The sequence below is a fragment of the Dromiciops gliroides genome, chromosome 1, assembly GCF_019393635.1.
Source record: "Dromiciops gliroides isolate mDroGli1 chromosome 1, mDroGli1.pri, whole genome shotgun sequence".
In the NCBI taxonomy this organism is placed as follows: domain Eukaryota; kingdom Metazoa; phylum Chordata; class Mammalia; order Microbiotheria; family Microbiotheriidae; genus Dromiciops; species Dromiciops gliroides.
In genome coordinates, this window is record NC_057861.1 from 175,338,875 (window position 1) to 175,359,416 (window position 20,542).

General features: G+C 37.2%; 1 protein-coding gene across 9 annotated transcripts in view; it reads left to right on the forward strand.

The window, feature by feature from the left end:
* The window catches only part of PHACTR1 (phosphatase and actin regulator 1), a 690,544-nt gene that overhangs the window by 532,473 nt on the left and 137,529 nt on the right, over positions 1-20,542 (forward strand). The gene's annotated exons all lie outside the window — the stretch shown is intronic.

The window sequence follows — 20,542 nt, forward strand, 5'->3', positions numbered from 1 at the left end:
TGCCTCCAGGATTAAATCCAATGCATGCACAAGTCAAGATATCCCCCCATGATGTCATTGGTCCTCTTTGAAAATGAAAGTCAGGAGGCAGCTAGGTAGCGCAGTAGATAGAGCACCGGCCCTGGATTCAGAAGGACCTGAGTTCAAATCCGGCCTCAGACACTTAACACTTACTAGCTGTGTGACCCTGGGCAAGTTGTTCAACCCCAATTGCCTCACAAAAAAAAAAAAAAAGAAAAGAAAATGAAGGTCAAACAACTGCAACAAGCAACTTCAATGATTAGTGCCTGTCATATAGCAGGTATTTAATAAATGTTTATTGAATTGAATTTAATTGAATAGATAAATGTAGAGTCTTCTGTCTGGCTTTTAAGGCTCTTAATAATCTGGCCCATTCCTACCTCTCCAGTCTTCTTCTATTTTACTCTCCTACATACATTCAATGATCCAGCTACTCTAATCTACTTGCTACTCTTTACACATTTCCCATCTCCATGTCTTTTTTTTTTTTTACTGACTCCTTCCCATGCCTGGAATACTCTCCCCTCTTCTTCATTCTATATTTTGGTTTCCATGCTCCCTTCAAAATTTATTTCAAATTCTACCTTCTGGATGTATGTGTGTGTGTATATACATATAGATGATAGATAGATAAATAGATGTAGACATGCATATGTCTATATCCATATATAATTATATGGACATATAATTATAAATGGATATATTAGGATATATAGATGTATATCTTAATGAGGGAGACTACATGTGTGTGTATATATCCACATATATACCTATATGTATATATAACACATATACATGTGTGTATGTATATATGTGTGTGTGAATGTGTGTGTGTTCTATTTTATGTATGTATTGTGGTAAGATTATTGGAATTTGGCTGACTGATTGGGATGAGCCACACCTGGCCTGCCCTGAGTGACATGTGCTCCTGATGTCAGCAGGAGAAACCACTCTCCACAGGCAGTTTTGAAGGACCTCCCCTTTTGGGGAAGGAAGATTAAGTGCTTGCTGAGGGGAGCTTGCTCTCTTCCAGTGTCACTTTCCTCCCAGTGGTGTGAGCAGCAGCAGGAGCAGCTTTTGTCCTGCAGGCCCTGGCCATTTTCCATCAAAGGTACAAGCCCCAGGTGGTGAGTTAACATAAAAGCCCTTCTCTTTTGAATTAGCTGAACTTGAAGGGAGTTTGGGGATTGTATAGACTTAGGTTAGAGTTAGGAGGATTATCCATATTTCTTTTTCCTTTTTCCCTTATCTTTTATTTTTATTAATTTCACCTTTGCTGTTTATTTTATTCCCATTAATAAAATCTTATTTGTTTGCAGAAAAGAGGCTGTTAGGCTCCTTTCTTATTGACCTGGGAGAAATATCTAAAATGGCAGTTTGGAGGGGAGGAAGCTTTGAACCTAGAGATCCCTCATTATTTCTGGGACCCCAATATTACAGGGAGCCACTCAATTAACTCTCTCTATATTAAATTTGGCCCTCATAATATACACACATACATGTAGCCTCCCTCATTAGAATGTGTGCTACTTGAGAACAAGAACTTTCCCCCCTTTCTTTGTATTCTCTGCACTTAGTGCACACATATATGAGTACTTAATAAATGGTTTTTGACTTACTGACTAACTGAAATTTTCATCTGGCCAGATATCTGTCACATTTTTAGTCCTATACAATACTTGCTAATTCTCTGAGTCCTTACCTAGAAATGTTGTCTTTGAAAGCTGAGGTTGAGTACAACTGTGTGATATTGAAAGGAAGGTTATAAATCAGCCTACACCTTTAATATCAGTTATAAATAATCATTTACAACTAGTTTTCTATGTAGGAGCCAAATTTAATATGTGGAGAGTTAATTGGGTGGCTCACCATAATATTGGGATTCAGAAAATAATGAGGGACCTCTAAGCCCAAAGTTTCCTCCCCTCTAAACTACCTTTTTTAGTTATTTCTCCCAGGCCAATAAGAAAAGAGATTAACAGCCTCTTTTCCACAAACAAATCAGGTTTTATTAATGGGAATAAAATACACAGCAAAGGTGAAATTAATTAAGCCAATGACAAGGGAATAGGGAAAGAGGAAAATGGATAAGCTCACTGGCTCTAGCAAAGGCTAACACAATCCCCAAACTTGCTTCTAGCTCAGCTAATTCAAAGAGCTGGATTCATTTTTATTAACTCACCACCTGGGGTCTGTAGTTTCAATAGGAAACAGCTGAGTAGCCTCTCCCAGAAGCTCACCAGCAGGAAAAGACTCGCTCCCCTCAGTGAGCGTTCCTTTTTCTACTTTGACTTTCCCTCCCCCAAAAGGGAGGTCCTTCAAGCTGGATGTGGAGAGTGGTTCCTCTGCTGACATCAGCAGCATATGTCACTCAGGGCAGGCCAGGTGTGGCCCATATTCAATCATCCCTAGCCAGTTTCCCAAACAGTAAGATCATTCAGGTGGGAAACCTGGGCTTCTGCCAAATTCCATTATTTTATCACAGCTAAAAGGTATAAAATGAACAGAATTTAAATGACAAGTCATGCAAAGGGATGTCAAGAGGGAGAAATTATTATAAGCTTCCCTGAATTATCATTTTTTTTCCTCATCCCCCACCCCAGGGGAAAAATATCCTATGACAGAAGGCTTTATTTAAAAGTACATTGCAATGATCAACAGGAATCCCTCATAAATGATAATGATTTTTCTGCCAGCTAGTTATGATTAATTACAAAACTAGAAATAGAATGTTTTGCCACAATCTTGACAGTTGCTTCCAGATGTGGATATTGGAGGGGTTTTCCCTCAGTTTACTGTTTTCCTTGTTCTTCACACCTTATTTCATTATGATGATGTATGTTTTCTAAGGGTAGTAAGAACCCCTGGGCTTATTTTATATTTACTTATGGAATAATTCCACCATGGCCCATGGCATTGTTATGGTTAAATTATTACTATAGACACAAGTTTTGGGTAAGCATATTATCAATGTATCAGTTTCTACTGGTTCTTCCTTAGTTTCTCATTTTCCCATACAGCATATATGCACCCCCAGAGCAAGTATGTGATCCCAAAAGAGACAACATGACTACCTGTACAGATTTTTTTTATTCCTTTTCCATAAGAAGTAGGTCATTATACATCAATCAAATCTAATTAGGTCATTATACATCAAACAAATCTAATTGGTCAGTACCATTCAACTCCAGTTGGCCTACATGAGTTGAAAGTAGGCTATACCAAAATGAAGTCCAGCTGATGACATCAAAGAAAAGAATACAAGACCCCCACTGAAGCTGGTCAGAGTAAAACCTAGGTGTGGTTTGATCTCATCAGGTGTGGTTTAATCTTATCAGTAAAGTCCTTGAACTATGTAGACAAAAGAATCTGTCTCCACCTTAGGCTCCTTTTGTGAGCTTGGGGTTTGGTTAGGTTTGACCTATTAAGATGATAGAATCTCTCAAGGAGAACTGGCCTTTTAAGTGGAGGGAGAGGGAGAACTGAGAAAGAGAAATATTTGGGTCCCTCAAGATATTGATTAATAATTATTTCTCACACATTATGCAATATCTTCAGGATACATTGCTATTATAAATGGTTATTGTTCAATAATTTCTGACTCTTTATGACCCTATCTGGGGTTTCCTTGGCAAAGATACTGGAGTGGTTTGCCATTTCCTTCTCTAGCTCATTTTACAGAGGGGGAAACTGCAGCAAAGAAGGTTAAGTGACTTGCCCAGGGTCATACAACTAGTAATTGTCTGAGACCAAATTCAAACTCAGGAAGATAAGTCTTCCTGATTTCAGGCCTAGTGCTCTATCCACTCTACCATCTAGCTGCCCATATTATAAATAATACTGATAGCCTAATACAGCCATAGGATCCTTCACATATTTTAATGCTTTCAAAACAGCATTTTGTATCAAGCAATGATCAGTTGTTACCTCCATATAACAAGAGATATATAAATGAACTAATCTGAAACTCATAGAATTTAGAGCCTAGACTGTCTTCTCCATACTCAATAATTTACACATTGGGAAACCGAAACTCAGAAAGGTTGAATAATTTGACTCAGGTCATAGAGCTGTGAGGGTGCAAAGCTATGCCTTCAACCCAAATCTCTGATCCAAATCCAACATACCTCACTCAATGTCAAGTTTCCCTAAGATATAATGGCAATGGATAAGTGAGGCTATAGAATACAGTATCTGCTATAGCCAGTTCCATGAGTTTAGCTTTTCATTGTGGCCTTTCTCATATTCTCATGAAATATCTTCAACAACACCTTCCTTACAAACTTCTATGCCATCCATATTTTCAATCAAATAAATATAAGGGATTGGAAAATTCCTAGGAAGAAAGAATGAAATGCCTTAAATGCTACTCAACACAGCATCATTAATTCAGAAACACACCCAGCAACTTTTTTTTTTTTTGGTGAGGCAATTGGGGTTAAGTGACTTGCCCAGGGTCACACAGCTAGTAAGTGTTAAGTGTCTGAGGCCGGATTTTAACTCAGATACTCCTGACTCCGGGGCCGGTGCTCTATCCACTGCACCATCTAGCTGCCCCCCCAACAGCTTTTGACCTTACCTAACTATTTTTTGCTGTTCAGTTGTTTTCAGTCATGTCTGACTCTCTGTGACCCCAATTGGGGTTTTCTTGGCAGAGAAACTGGAGTTATTTGCCATTTCTTTCTCCAGCTGATTTTACAGAGGAGGAAACTGAAGCAAACAGGGTTAAGTGACTTGCCCAAGGGTCACAGAGCTAGTAAGTGTCCGAGGCCAGATTTGAACTCAGGAAGATGAGTCTCTCTGACTCCATCCCTGGCACTCTATCCATTGTGTCACCTAAGTGCCCCTTCTAGGTCTTTACTAGCTTAATAGTAAGAGAATTACTAGCTCTGTGACTGTGGAGTCATTGGTTAAAATCTTTAGGTCTCATTTTTTTCATGAATAAAATGAAATGATCCCCAAGGTCTCTTCTGACTAAAATTCTCTGCTAGGTGGTAGAGAATGGGAAGTCCTCAATAAAAAATAGTCACCAAGGAAACTGATCCTGATTAGAAGATGAGGTCATGAGGAAACACATCGCTTGGACTCTGTGTGCTTTGGGAGCCTTCTACCCTAATCAAGGGAAAGAAAACAGAAACGCCAAATTTTACAACTTGAGGGACTTAATGGAAGGAGATTCCTTTCATTCTTTCCAAGATTCCTTGGCCAGAAAAGCCAAGTAGAGGAATCTCTTTGGATAAGCCAGATTCCTGGATGGATAATTTTAAAAAGCAATAAGGGATGATGATGGAAAGCTGGTGAAACCTGTCTGGAAAGATAAGCATTTTACAGATAGCTATAGATAATCCCTATCTGGGGACTTTTTCAAGTTAAAGAGTTTTCTAAAAGGATTAAAGAGAAAGCTGGGCTTAAGCAAGAATTAATAGCAATTAGAGGATGTGCAGGTGCTAGGGTATTTCTATTTCTTTTGAATCTAGCTCATTCAAAGGCTTTTGATAAATGCAATCTTTATGGCCCTGGGCAAGTCACAACCCCTGAGTGCCCTAAGCAATTCTCTTTCAGAGAAGATGCTTATCTGTTTTGCTAGAAGGAGTTTCTTCATTGAAAGTTCCCTATAGGGGACAGCTAGGTGGCACAGTGGATAAAGCACTGGCTCAGGATTCAAGAGGACCTAAATTCAAATCTGGCCTCAGACACTTGACACTTTACTAGCTGTCTGACCCTGGGCAAGTCGTTTAACCCTCATTGCCTCACAAAATAATAATAATAATAATAATTTAAAATTTAGAAAGTTCCCTATATCAGGGGACGTGGGAAAGCTTGGACGCTAATCTACTGTTGGTGGAGTTGTGAAAAGATCCAACCATTCTGGAGAGCAATTTGGAACTGTGCCCAAAGGGCTATAGAACTGTGCATACCCTTTGATCCAGCAATAATATCACTGCTAGGTTTATATCCCAAAGACATCCCAAAAAAGAGTAAAAGACCTTTTTGTACAAAAAATATTTCTATCAACTCTTTTTGTGGTGGCTAAGAATTGGAAATCAAAGGAATGCCCATCAATTGGGGAATGGCTAAACAAACTGTGGTATATGATAGAGATAGAATGTTATTGTGCTATAAGAAATGACAAGCAGGATGATTTTAGAAAGACCTGGAAAGACTTGTATGAACCAATGTAGAGTGAAATGAACAGAACCAAGGAAACATTGTACACAGGGCCAGTAATACCATTTGATGAATTGTAAAGGACAACTATTCTCAGCAATACAATGATCCAAGACAATCCCAAAGCACTAATGATGAAGCATACTACCTACCTCCAAAGAAAGAACTGATATTGATGGAACACATACTGAAGCATGCTATTTTTCACTTTCTTTCATTTTTTTCTTTTATTCAAGTTTTCTTATACAAAAAGACTAATACTGTAATGTTTTACATAATCATACATGTTTAATCCATATCTTATTGCTTACCACCTCAGAGAGGGGGAAGGGGAGGAAGGGAAGAAGTGATAAAAATTGGAACACAAAACTATAAATAAAAATGTCTATTACTTTAAAAAAAAAGGCAAGTTCCCTATATTAATGAAATCACAGGCCCAATCCCTATCCCTATTTTCTATCTTGGCACTTTACTACTTCTCTGCTTATTTCATATATAGTAGTTAATTAATCAATATTATTATTTTTTTTGGTGGGGCACTGAGGGTTAAGTGACTTGCCCAGGGTCACACAGCTAGTAAGTGTCAAGTGTCTGAGGTCGGATTTGAACTCAGGTCCTCCTAAATCCAGGGCCAGTGCTTTATCCACTGCACCAACTAGCTGCCCCCTAATCCATATTATTTTAATATAAAGAAGTGATTCTCAATGTTTTTTGATTCATGAACCCCTTTCAACAACAACCAAAAAAAATATTGTGAACTCCAGGTTAATTTAATATACTATTTACAATATTCTGTCATTATTTGCTGCTTAAGTTGTCATTAAAAATTTTTAGCAAAAATCCCTTGTACTTTCCCTTCCTTCCCACTCTCAAAATGTTTGCAAACTACTAAATGTGAACCACTGAGATAGAGATAGAGATATAGAGATAGAAATAGAGGTATAGGTATAGGTATAGGTATGTAGATGAGAGAGAGAGATACACACAATGTCTTCTGGACAAAAAAGCATTTGATTGGGCTAAATATTTTCCCTCTCAACTGATCACAAGTGAATAAAGTCTGATCATAATTCTTTTGATTCTCCGTTGGAGACCAACACTTGTGGCAGCAACCAGATTTGTAGGCATTAGTAGGCAAGTCTTGCAAGTCAAACCAATCTTGATGATGATAAATGCTGAACTTTCCCAAGGGTATTCACATATTAATAATGACCAAATACATAAAATGAATGGATAAATCTTTGATGGGATTTTTAGGAATCAGTCAGTGGAAAGAATGGTCAAAGGGAAAAGTTAAGAAGGACTTCAGTGTCCATGAATTAATACCTGCTCCTCCTATATGTTCACAATACTCAGGTGTTCTAACCTCTAAAGCAGGTGTTCTTTACTACAACTATCTTTCCAGGAGTCATTAAGCTTAGATGGGATTAAAAAATTACATTTCATTTTCACTACCCTCCAACTGAAATTTGGGATTTTCTTCTTCTATGATTAAAAAAAATATTCTGGAAAGGGATCTCTGGGTGGCCAAAGTGGTCCAGGATACAAAACAGGTTAAAAACCCCTGCTCTGGAGCAATTGAAATGAAATGTTCATATTTCATCACCTGGGAAGGGACCCAAATATTGCAGTGAAATTATAAAATATAAAATTCTAAATTTCATTTTGTTTATTGAATGCAGGTGGAGACATTAGTAAATCAAAAAATAAAAGGACTTTTTCTGTTTAGACCCCTCTTGCCCTAACTCTGCCTTGTCAAGTTATTACTTAAACTCTGAGACTGGGTATTCAGCAGGTAATCCCCAATGTCGCTCTCAGTATTAAAGTCTGGGATAATTTAAAGCTTCTTTACACACTAGAAAATAAAATTTCATTATTTTCTGAGTGATAATATACTGAGTCTAGTATCAAAATCCACGAACAAATCAAGTGCCTTTAGACCTAAAAATGCATTACATTTTAATTCAAGGAAACTTCATTCCCAAGTGAAGTCCATCTATTAGAGAAAAATGGGATGATAAACAATGATTCAGTCTCTAGTTCCTTTATTAAAATGTTATGTGGGGGCGGCTAGGTGGCGCAGTGGATAAAGCACCGGCCCTGGATTCAGAAGTACCTGAGTTCAAATCCGGCCTCAGACACTTGACATTTACCAGCTGTGTGACCCTGGGCAAGTCACTTAACCCCCATTGCCCCCCAAAAAAAAAAAAAAAAAAAAAAATGTTATGTGACATATTTCAAAGGTAGCTCTAAATCTGACACCTGACCTCCTAAAAACATTTTAAAGGACTTCAAGTCCTTGGAGAAAAAGGCATGTTAGAAATACCAAATAAAACCCATCATGCACTCACTACTTCAGAGGAAGTTTTTTTTTTCATTTTTATGCATCTAGAATATAATAACAGCTACTCTTTAGATAGCATTTTTTTTTTTGCGGGGCAATGGGGGTTAAGTGACTTGCCCAGGGTCACACAGCTAGTAAGTGTCAAGTGTGTGTGGCCGGATTTGAACTCAGGTCCTTCTGAATCCAGGGCCGGTGCTTTATACACTGCACAACCTAGCTGCCCCTTAGATAGCATTTTGAGGCTTGTAAAGTGCTTGATAGATAGTAACTCATTTAATTCTTATAACACTAAAGAGTAGGTATCATTTTACAGATGAAGAAACAGTCTGATAGGGGTTAAGCCCAGGGTCACACAGCTAGTAAGTAATTGAGGTCACATTTGAACTCAGTTCTTCCTTTTTTATAGGCCCAATACTTTATCCACTGCATCACTTTGCTACCTTCCCAGTTAGTTATGATCTTTCTCCCCTTGGTCCTTACAATTATTTTGGAACATATACATATACATATTTTTCAATATACATATATACATGTGTGTATATGCATGCACATGTGTACATATACATACATATATATGTTATTTGAAGACAAATATGGCTAGAGAAAGGGTGCTAGATCTGAAGATAGGAAATATTTGTTCATATCTTGGACATGACCCCTGCTAGCTTTGTGACCTTGTCTCAGTCATTTAATATCCATTACTTAATCTATAAAACTGAGATAATAATACTTGGTTGTTGTGATTAAAGTCCTTTACAGAGACCTTAAAGCATGACATAAATGTTAGTTATTATTGTTATTTTCCGTAGCACAGCGGTTATTCACTTCTCCAGCTCTTGTTTGTAACATCAACTTGCCAAACGTCCATCAAGAGTCAGAATAAATTATCCTGTGATAACAAACCTTTGTACACATCTGTTATGCTCAAGAGAGCTCCTCAGTATGGGTCATTCAATAAATCTTCCAAACATTAAGTAAGTTACAGTACACTATAGTAGGTATGTTAGAAAAGACATACATTTTAGGGAAAAAAAACTATCAGTTCCTTATGGAACTTATAGTTTACTAGGGAGATATATAAATATGTACAGAGACAGATAGACAGACAAAGAGGTAACTAAAATAGTCATTCATGAATGATAAGTGCATAAGACCAGTGCAATGCAAGTGTCATATAAGGTCCAAAGGAGGAAAGGGTATCATCTACTGGTGGGAATCTGGGAAGGCCTCATAGAGAAGGTACCATTTGAGTTGTTTCTTAAATGGTGTCTAGGAATTCAACAAATAGAAAGCAGAAAGGGCTTTCAAGGTTAGGGAAGAATGTGAAGAAAGGTGTAGTCATGGCATGGACAAGTGTTGTCAAGTAATTTGTTTTAGTATTATAAAGCATAATGTATAATATGGCATAAAGTATAATACTATACTAGTATGTGTATATATAGTCGTATGCTATATATAAAGTATACCATACTAGTATGTATATATAGTCATATGCTATATATAAAGTATACTATACTAGTATGTGTATATATAGTCGTATGCTATATATAAAGTATACTATACTAGTATGCTATATATAGTAGTATGAGACTGGAAGAGTAGGTATATCCTGCTTATAGAGGGTCTTACATGCCACAATAAGGAATCTAAACATAATTCAGTATGCAACAGCAAACCATTGAAGGATTTTGAGCAAGCAAATACCATGAAACAGTCTGTATAAAAATGAATATCAATCTGGCTACAACCTGAAAAATAGATTAGTGTGAGAGTGTAGGCAGGAAGACCCATTAGAAAGACGTGGTCCTACTTCATCCTGGTGCAAATAAGGGTCTGTGATGGGATAGTGACAGGGAAGAAGGAGAAGGTAAAGTGGAGTAAGAATCAAGGGTGATGTTGAGGTTGTATACCTGGATGACTAGAAGAATGGTGTTGCCCTCAGCATAAATAGGAACGTTTGGAAGGGGAATGGGCAATTTTGAACATGTTGCATTTAAGATAAACATGGAACATACAGTTTGAAATATCAATAGGAAGTTGGATGAGGAAGGCCCAATGAAAGAAAGAGTCCTTGAGCTGAGCCTCCAGGGAAGGTTAAGATTCTGAAAGGCAGAGATAAGGATGATGTGAATTAGGAATGGGAAATGCTCAAAGGCAGAGGTGGCCTATTGATTTCAGGGAACAGCTAGCAGTCTGCTTTAACAGGAACATAGAAGATATAAAGAAAAATAAAGAGAAATAAGTTCAGACAGATTGGTTCCACATTTTAGTGGACTTTAAATGGGATGCTAAGAAGTTGGTAATTCCTCTTAAGGGCAAAAGGGAACTGTGTAATATACAAACATAACACAATGGAGAATTTTTTTTCCTGCAGAACACATCTGACTGAATTGAAGCAATTACTAATTAAGAATCACCAAATGCCAGTATTAACAATAGGTGCAAGCACTGAAGAACACAGCTGGGGCTGTGTGAGAGATAGGCTCCAATGGTTCTGTCTGTACCTGGGTCACTGAAGAGAACATATTTAACCTTATGATACATGCAGCGGTCAATGCTTTTGTACGTGTACGTTTATCAAGCCAAACTATCTTCTGTTAGGTTCAAGTTGCTGCATGTGGGAAGTTCCACCATGGGTCAATCAATTAATCAGCAAGCATTGTCTACTATGTCTGAGGCACTGTATGAGCTGCTAGGTATTCAAAACCAAATCTAGTTCTGTTCTCCAGGAGTTTATATTCCATTTGGAGAAAAACAACATATACACATATAAGTAAATAAATAGTACTAGGTAATTTGAGGCACAAAGCAGTAGCAGCTGAGGGGATTAGAAAAGGCTTTATTTGGTAGGTGGCACTTGAGCTCAGCTTTAAAGGAAGTTAAGAATGCTAAATAGTAGAGGTGGAGGGAGGTATAGAAGTTAGCCTGGGCAAAGGCAGTAAAGATAGAAAACAGAAATGCCCTGTGTAAAGAGAAGCAAATAGACTGGTTTGGCTGGAATGCAGACTGTATGAAGGGAAATAATATGTAATAAGACTGAAAAGTCACTTGATTGTGAAGTGCTTTAAAAGCCAAAGAGAGGCATTTGTGTTTTATCCTGTAGAGGTAATAGGGAGCCATTGACCCTTTTTGAGCAAAGGAATGACATGGTCAAACCTATACTTTACGAATATAACTTTAATAATTTTGTTGTATATTTGGAGCTGTACATAGTAGATTTTCAGTTTCATATGCAAGCTTCTTTTTTATTATCCCATGTTATGGAAATGCTTGTTTTGTTCCCTGAATTGAAAATAAAAATAACTTTAAAAGAATAAGAATATAACTTCGGTAGCTATGTAAAAGAGAGATTGGAGAGAATCCTTCATGGTTCCTTCTGCATTTCTTCCATGTGGCCTCAACTGCTGACCCTGTCTAAGAAAAACTCTTAAGAGCTCTTTCAGTATTTGCATTCCCCTGGGTACTTAAATATGGGCTGACTATTGGGTTCTTTTCTCTTAGAAAGGGGGCCCCACAGTGGACATCATCTTGGTTTGCTGGTCAGTTGCCACTGAGTTTTATTTTTCATCTGCACACAAATCAAGTTTCTGGCTGTTTTTCACTGTCACCTTAATGAAAATGGAACAGCAAATGGCTTTGATTATAGAAATTAAATAGGTTATTGAGATTGGCAGCAACCTTTGTGAGTATCTTATAGCTCTGAAATCATGTTTTAGCAAATTACAAAAAATATGCTTGTTCACACTTTTTCCTTTCTCTAAGGATAAAAGTAGATCAGTGTCAAAAAGAAATTATAGAAAGCCTCTAATTTACTGATATTAGTGAGTCCTTTGCTCTGAATAAAAACACAGTTAAAAGCATCCTTGACCCTCTAAGGATGTCATCCTAAGCAAAACAGTAGTTCTGGTGGTCTAAAGTTAGAGTCTGAATAACGAGTTTCCAATAAGCAAGGGCAATGAGAAATTTTGCTAATTTGGGTTCTGTTTATCATTTTATTGTTGGGTATAAACTTCTTTATTAAGATCATTTACCATGATTAAACCTATTATGCCCATCAGTAAATGAAAGTATGTCTTATTTTTTTACAAATATATTTGATTTTGAAAGTATCAGATCATTAGCAAAGACCAGGAACAGCAAATAGTATTTTTTTTCATTCTTATAGAGTCAATGTATGAAATTTCACTTAAGCAATATTTTCTGAAATAGAATAATAAAGAAGAATCCTGATCCACAATGTTGCTAATGTTCTTCTCTACTATGGATATTATTTGGCTTTTTGCTATAACTAACTACTAAATTGAACTTCTTATACATTTAAACACATGTGGATCAAATATAAAGAATAAATTTGTTTTCTTGTTTTTTAAAGATCCCACTTGTTCTTTTTTTGTCTTGATTTTATAAAGGCATTTTATTGAGTAGGACAAAATATTTCCTTTACAATGTTGTTGTTACACTATAAATTGTTTTCTTCTTTCTAATTTCATTTTGCATCAGTTCATAAAGTCTTCCCAAGTTTCTCTAAAGCCATCTCTTTCATCATTTCTTGTAGCACAATAGTATTCCATCACATTCATATGCCATAATTTGTTCAGCCATTCTCTCTAACTTAGTGGGTATCCCCTTAGTTCCCAACTCATTTTCACTATAAAAAGAAAATAGAAATATTTCTATACATATAAGACCTTTCTTCTTTCTTTGATGTCTTTGAGATGCAAGCAAAATGCTCCATTAAGGACTATCCTTCAATAAAGTTATCTGCCATTCACACATAAGAATCATTAAAAAGCCCTTTAAAACAACAGAAATAATCTTATTTCAAGGGGGATTCTTAATGTTTGTCCATAGTCTTCCAAGGATTCAATGGATAAAATTAGAGGTGGTCTGTGAATTTCAATGGGAAAAATTATATTTTTATTTTAATGTCATTGGTTTCCTTTCTGACTCAATGTGTTTTATGTTATGTTTTTAAAAACATTATTCTGAGAAAGAGTCCATATGCTTCATCATACTGCAAAAGGGTCTATCATACACACACACACACACACACACACAAGATTAAGAATCCCTACTCCATTGTGATATGATTAGATCTTTAGTCAAACCTTAGGGATCATGAGGTCTGCCAGATACTTCTATCTAAAGATAGCATCATGCTTGATTCTTTAAGCTTCAGAACATTGCAGAGTTGCTAGAAGTTATCCTTAATCATTCAGAAAAGTTTAGACTGACCATCTATACAAGAAAAATCAAGTGGATGAAGAATGTCTATTACTCAAATTATGGCATGCTATTGGATAGACAACCTATAGAGTTTGTCCTTCAGTATGTATATGGGACAGATAGAACATATTGATTATGACTTGGTCTCAAAATTAAGCAAGAAGAGGAAAGCAGGCTCAATTGCCTTTAGGAAATTGCAAAACCAGGGGACAGCTAGGTGGCGTAGTGGATAAAGCACCGGCCCTGGATTCAGGAGTACCTGAGTTCAAATCTGGCCTCAGACACTTGACACTTAACTAGCTATGTGACCCTGGGCAAGTCACTTAACCCTCATTGCCCTGCCAAAAAAAAAAAAGGAAATTGCAAAACTTCTTTAATGTCCCCAGATTATCCCAGAAACAAAAGATATCTTTCAATATCAATATTCTTATGTTCTTATATGATTAAGAGATGTAGAATAATAATAATAGTAGTAATAATAATAATAATATAATACAAAGAGCTCCTACTATATACCAAGCATTATGCTAAGCACTTTATACTTTCTTTTGTGATACTTTCAACAACCCTGGGAGATAGGTGCTATCATGAGCCGCATTTTACAAATGAGAAAGTTGAGGCAAACATAGGTTAAGTAACTTGCCCAAGGTTATACAGCTACTAAGTGTCTGAGGTCACATTTGAACTCAAGTCTTCCTGATTAGCACAATTTCTTGAGAACTGAAAGAGAATATGCCACAGAAGACAATGGAGAGATGCATGGTAGGTTTGAATAGGCTACAACTATAACAAATGAAGAACTTTGGAAAAAAACACACTAGTAATAATATCTCTTATATAGTGCTTACTTATGTACCAGTCACTGTGCTAAGTCCTTTAAAAATATTCTCTCATTTGGTGGCAAAGAATTGGAAATAGAGGGAATGGTCATCAATTGGGGAATGGCTAAACAAGTTGTGGTATACAAATGTAATGGAATACTATTGCTCTGTAAGAAACAATGAGCAGGAGGAGTTTAGAGAAACCTGGAAGGTCTTACATGAACTGATGCTGACTGAGAGGAGCAGAACCAGGAGGACATTGTACATAGTAACAGCAACATTGTGTGATGAACAATGGTGATAGACTTGCCTCTTCTCAGCAATGCAATGATCCAAGACAGTTTTAAAGAACTCATGATAGAAAATGTTCTCAACATCTAGAAAAAAGAAGTGTGGATTATGAATGCAGATCGAACCATACTGTTTCTACTTTTGGGCTATTTTTTTCCCTTCTCTTTTGAGGTTTTTCCTTTGTACTCTGATTCTTCTTTCACAAGATGACTAATGCAGAAATATGTTTAATGTTGTAGGGGCCAAATTTATTATGGGGAGAGTTAATTGGGTGGTTTGCCATAATATTGGGGCTCAGAAAATAATGAGAGACCTCTAGGTCCAAAGTTTCCTCCCTTCCAAACTTCCTTTTTAAGTTATTTCTCCCAGGCTAATAAGAAAGGAGATTAACATCCTCTTTTCCACAAACAAACCAGGTTTTATTAATGGGAATAAAATTTACAACAAAGGTGAATTTAATAAAGCCAGGGACAAGGAAATAGGGGAAGAGAAAAACAGATAAGCTCCCTGGCTCTAGCAAAGACTGACTCAAACCCCAAACTTGCTTCCAGTTCAGCTAGCTCAAAGAGCTGGCCTCACTTTTAATAACTTACTACCTGGGGTCCACAGTTTCAATGAGAATCAGTTGTGCAGTCCCTCTCCGGTCCACTCTCGAAGCTCACCCAAAAGAAAAGAGAGCTTCTCAGAGCCAGACTTCTCCTTTCTATTTTCTCCCTCTCTCCCCCAAAGGGGAGGTCCTTCAAACTGGTTGGCTGAGAATGGTCCCCCGCTGATGTCAGTAGTACACCAACATCACTCAGGGCTGGCCAGGTGTGGCTACAATCTAATCTTCCCCAAGTAGGTACTTAGTCAATTTCTCATTCTCACCCAATTAAAACAATACTAACTCAATCAGGTGGAGCCCCTGGACATCTGCTAAATTCCATTATTTTATCGCAATGTGATTGTACATATATAACCTATATCAGACTGCTTTCCATCTTGGGGAGGAGGGAGGGAAGGTGGGGGAAGAAAAATTTGGAACTAAAAATCCTATGAAAACAAATGTTGAAGACTATCCTTATATGTAACTGGAAAACAATAAAATACTTTTATTAAAAATTTTTTTTAAATATTCTCTCATTTGATCCTCACAACAACCCTGTGAGGGGGTGCTATTATTATCTCAATATACAGAAGAGGAAACTGAGGCAATAAGAGGCTAAGTGACTTCTCCAGGGTCATGCAGCTAGTAGTATCTAGTCACATTTAAACTGAAGTCTTTCTGAGTTGAAGCCAGGTACTCATGACATCATGAAAATGTGTAATGGAAAAAAAAAAAGACAGGTTGGTCCTATGATCATGATGAAGGATGACCACTGATATCCTAAAAATGCCAAGAGAAAATGAGGCATCCCACTGAATGTCCCCCCTATGATAAATTTCCTGGATGACATGGGCAAGAGTTGCTCAAGCATGGGCCAGTATGAATTGGTTAGTGTCTATATCATGGGAAGGAATACCCAAAATGAGATCTCAGATCTATCTCAATATTTGAGTGTGTGTATGTGTATGTGTATGTGTATCTATATGCATATGTGTGTATTTGTATATGTATATACACACTCTCAGTACATATATATGCATACATATGTGCATCGATATACACATATATACATGTGTCTGCATATGTACGTATACACATGCACATACTCATACACATACACATACACATACATATACATATACATATACATATACATATACATATACATATACATATACATATACATATACATATAGACAAATATAACATTCTACTCTGCCTGTTAAGGTTGAAAGTTTCAGGAAAAAATCTTTGGCATTTTTTTTACATTTTCTCAAGGTACTTTGGCCCATTAATACCAGTCCTCTTTAATCTTTGGTTCCATGGAAAATGGTCATTGTGAGACCTGATGCTAAGGTTTTACAGTCATCTCAGTAATTTCCACTTATTTTCCCCTTTTTTTTTCCACATATGGAGATGGGTTTTAAGAAACTTTCATGCCCTTCGCCGCTGGGTTGCTGCCTCCAAGGGAATGAAAGTGCTTTGAGAGTAGGATTTGTTGCATTCTTTATATGGATATCTCTAGCACCCAACAGAGTGTGTGGCACACAGAAGCCATTTGATAAATGCCTATTGATTGATAGACTGGTCATTAGTGAAAACACCATCTTACTAGATAGACCTCTTCCAACATGGAAGCCCAGCTTCATTAATTACTACACTCACCAGTAGTTTGGTTTTTTTTTTTAAATGAACTATTTAGCCACAAACAAAACAGAAATTATTTAGTTTCACTTTCTAATTATCACTGTCAACTGCTCAGATGGAACAAAGTTTAAAAAGGAAAGAAAAACTTTGAAGTCTGGGATGTTCTTTGCTGCTTACACTGTAATTTTTCTCTTGCTCACATCCTGTGCCAGGGTTTATTTCCATCCCTGGAACAAATACACTGTGTGCCCTAGCCTGTTCTCAGCTACCTGTCAGGGATGCTGGTAGTTATGCTTTCTAATACATCCCCATTGTCTTTAGATGAATGTTTTCCAGGCCCCATTCAAAGTACCTCCTTCTCTGATGACTGTCATCATGCAGTACTTGGAAGCAAAAGACACATTCGGATTTGTATTCTGACACTGACTAGCTTGGTGGCCATTGGCCATTAATTCACTTTTCTGAACCCCAGTTTTCTCATATTAAATGGGGGTGATAATGCTTCCCTGCCAAGCTCATAAGCTTTTTGTTAGAAAAGTGCTTACTAAATTTAAAAAAAAAGTGTTATGGAAGTGTGAACCCTTATTATTTGCTCCCTTACATAATGTTGATCACTTCACCTGGAAGGAAGGAAAAGAAACAAGCATTTATTAAGCACCTATTGTGTACCAAGCACTACACTTTAAAAATATGATCTCTATCCTCACAACCCTGGGAGGTAGCTACTGTAATTATCCCCATTTTACAAATAAGGAACCTGAGGCAGACAAAGGTGAAATGACTAGCCCAGGGCCACACAGTTAGTTAAGTGTCAGATGCCTCATTTGAATTCAGGCTTTCCTATCTCCAGTTCTAGTGCTATATCCACTCCTCTCCTCATGTTGTCAACTCCTGTCTCCAAAAGAAGAAGATAACTTTTTCCCATTTTTATTCTATAGCATTTTAAAGTTTCATTTAACAAAAAAAAATAAAATTTTTGAAAGCATGTTTTTCTTCCATATTAAATTTCAGTGTTGTCCTGGCAAATCTCATTTAGTTGATAGGTTGGAGTTTTTTAAGCTGGTTCATAATTGTTAAGCATGTTCATAATCTGTGTATTTTGTTCTTAACCATCAAAAGCTTCTAAAGGCCTGATAAAGCACCTGAAGGCCCATCTCCCATGTAAGGAAGAAAAGGAGAAATATGCAAATGTTACTGAGCTGACTGTAAAACCTAGCTTCAGGGATGGCTAGGTGCCATAGTGGATAAAGCACTGGCCCTGGATTCAGAAGGACCTGAGTTCAAATGCAGACATTTGACATTTACTAGCTGTGTGACCCTGGACAAGTCACTTAACCCTCATTGCCCTGCAAAAAACCCAAAAAACAAAAACAAAAAAACAAGCATCAGGACTCTTGGTGATCATTTTCCATGGTGTCAAAGTTTAAAGCACAAAATCCAGTTCTGAAGTTAACCAGTTACAAATTCTCTCTCTCTCGCTCTCTCTTGTTCTCTCTTTCTGTCTCTGTCTCTGTCTGTCTCTGTCTCTTCTCTGTCTCTGTCTCTATCTCTTCTCTCTCTGTCTCTCTGTTTCTGTCTCTCTTCTCTCTCTTTCTCTGTCTCTCTCTCTCTCTCACACACACACACACACACACACATACACACAAGTTCTTACCTATTTCCTACTTGATACTTTGCCTGAAAAACCTATATACAATAACTTCTAATCCATTAATCTGCAATTAGATGGTTGCTTTCAAATATTTGTGCTGCCTATTTAGAATTTTGTCATCTGGCCCAGTTTGACCCATGTCCATCTTTTAATATATACATTTAACTGTGTGACTCTGGGCAAGTCACATTTTCTTCATCTGTAGAATAAAGATAAAATTTGCAGTAAGATTGTTGTGGGGATATTTATCTGTAAACCTGAAAGTGCTATATAAATATTAATATGTATTTATGTTTTTATGTGTGTATGAGTGTATGTACATATACACATACATGTGTATGTGTACATAGCCAAATCCTGCTTCAAATTTATACTCATACATGTGTATATGTATGTGTATATGTATATGTATATGTTTATACATATGTATGTATGTTTCATTCATTTCCTAATCACTTCTTATCTCACCTGTCCCAGCTCCTCACTCCAGCTGCTTCTACCCAAATCTTTATAATGATTCTGTTTGTCCTCAGCTCATTCCAGCCTTGCTGTCATGATTCTCTTGCACTATGCCTTATAGAATGCCTGTTCAGTAGTGGACAAACTCCCCTTTATCCTTAATCTCTTTCTCTCCTCTTCCTTCAATCTCACCACCTTAGTGGTGAGAGCATTCCCCAGAAGATGCCATATTTATCATGGTACTCCAGCCTTTCCCTCCATTCCCTCTCTTATTGGAAATGGAACAGGAGGAGATTTGCTTTCTCTTCAATCTTTGTCAGTTCTGGATCATGGATCTCCCACCTTTCCTATGTTTGATTTGACATTCACACCATCCATCATCAGCATTCTCTTAATATTGCTGCTGCTTTATAATCTTTTCTGCCACCCCATGCCCTACATTCCCAGGTGATTCCTATACCTTGCTCGCATAATTTGTCTCCATCCTGTTCTGTCATGATCTTTTGTGACTTTGGCATTTAGATTAATGAGTCATCACATCACCCCCTTTCACCTCACTCCACATTAACCACACACACCTGTACAGGCTTACCTTGTACCTCATCATCACAAAACAATGTCTTCTTCCAAGATCTCTCATTCAGTGCTACTGTCTCTGAGACCACATCCTCTTTACTTAGTATCATTCTCTCTCCTTCAAATAGCTCATCCATCTTCACAATTCTCTTCATATCATGGCAGCTTCACAGCCTTGTCTACTACCTCCATGAGCTATTTCTGCCCTCCTGGATGACTTCTGTCCCTGGCCCACTGTACCTGACACTCCTTTTATTTTATTTTCTATATCTCTTTTCCCTCCTTGCTTTCACCTTCACCACTGTAATGTGTGCTCTATCTCCATGAGAGATGCTGCAGACCTGTTCTACACTCACTTAATTCAATTCATTCCCTCTGAAGTCTTCATGTATTCATCAGACCCTTATCCCCGCCCCCACCCAACCTTTCTCCCCACCATTGTCCTGCTTAGCTTTACCTACATTATATCTTCTCCCCCTTTCTTCTAGTCTTTAAAAAAATAAGGGTCCCTCACACTCCAAAGCTAACCCCTCCATTTGTATTAATAGGCCCTTCATTCACTTATTTTTTCATTCATTCATTCATTCATTCATTCATTCATTCATTCATTCATTTCATTCCTGTCCTTCCTGAAGGACCTTGCTCTTAACCATTTCCTCTTCCATGGAATTGCTGGATTTTCTAGTTGGAAAGGACCTCAAAAACCATCTAATTCAATTCATATCTAAAAAAGGAATCCCCACCACATCCTT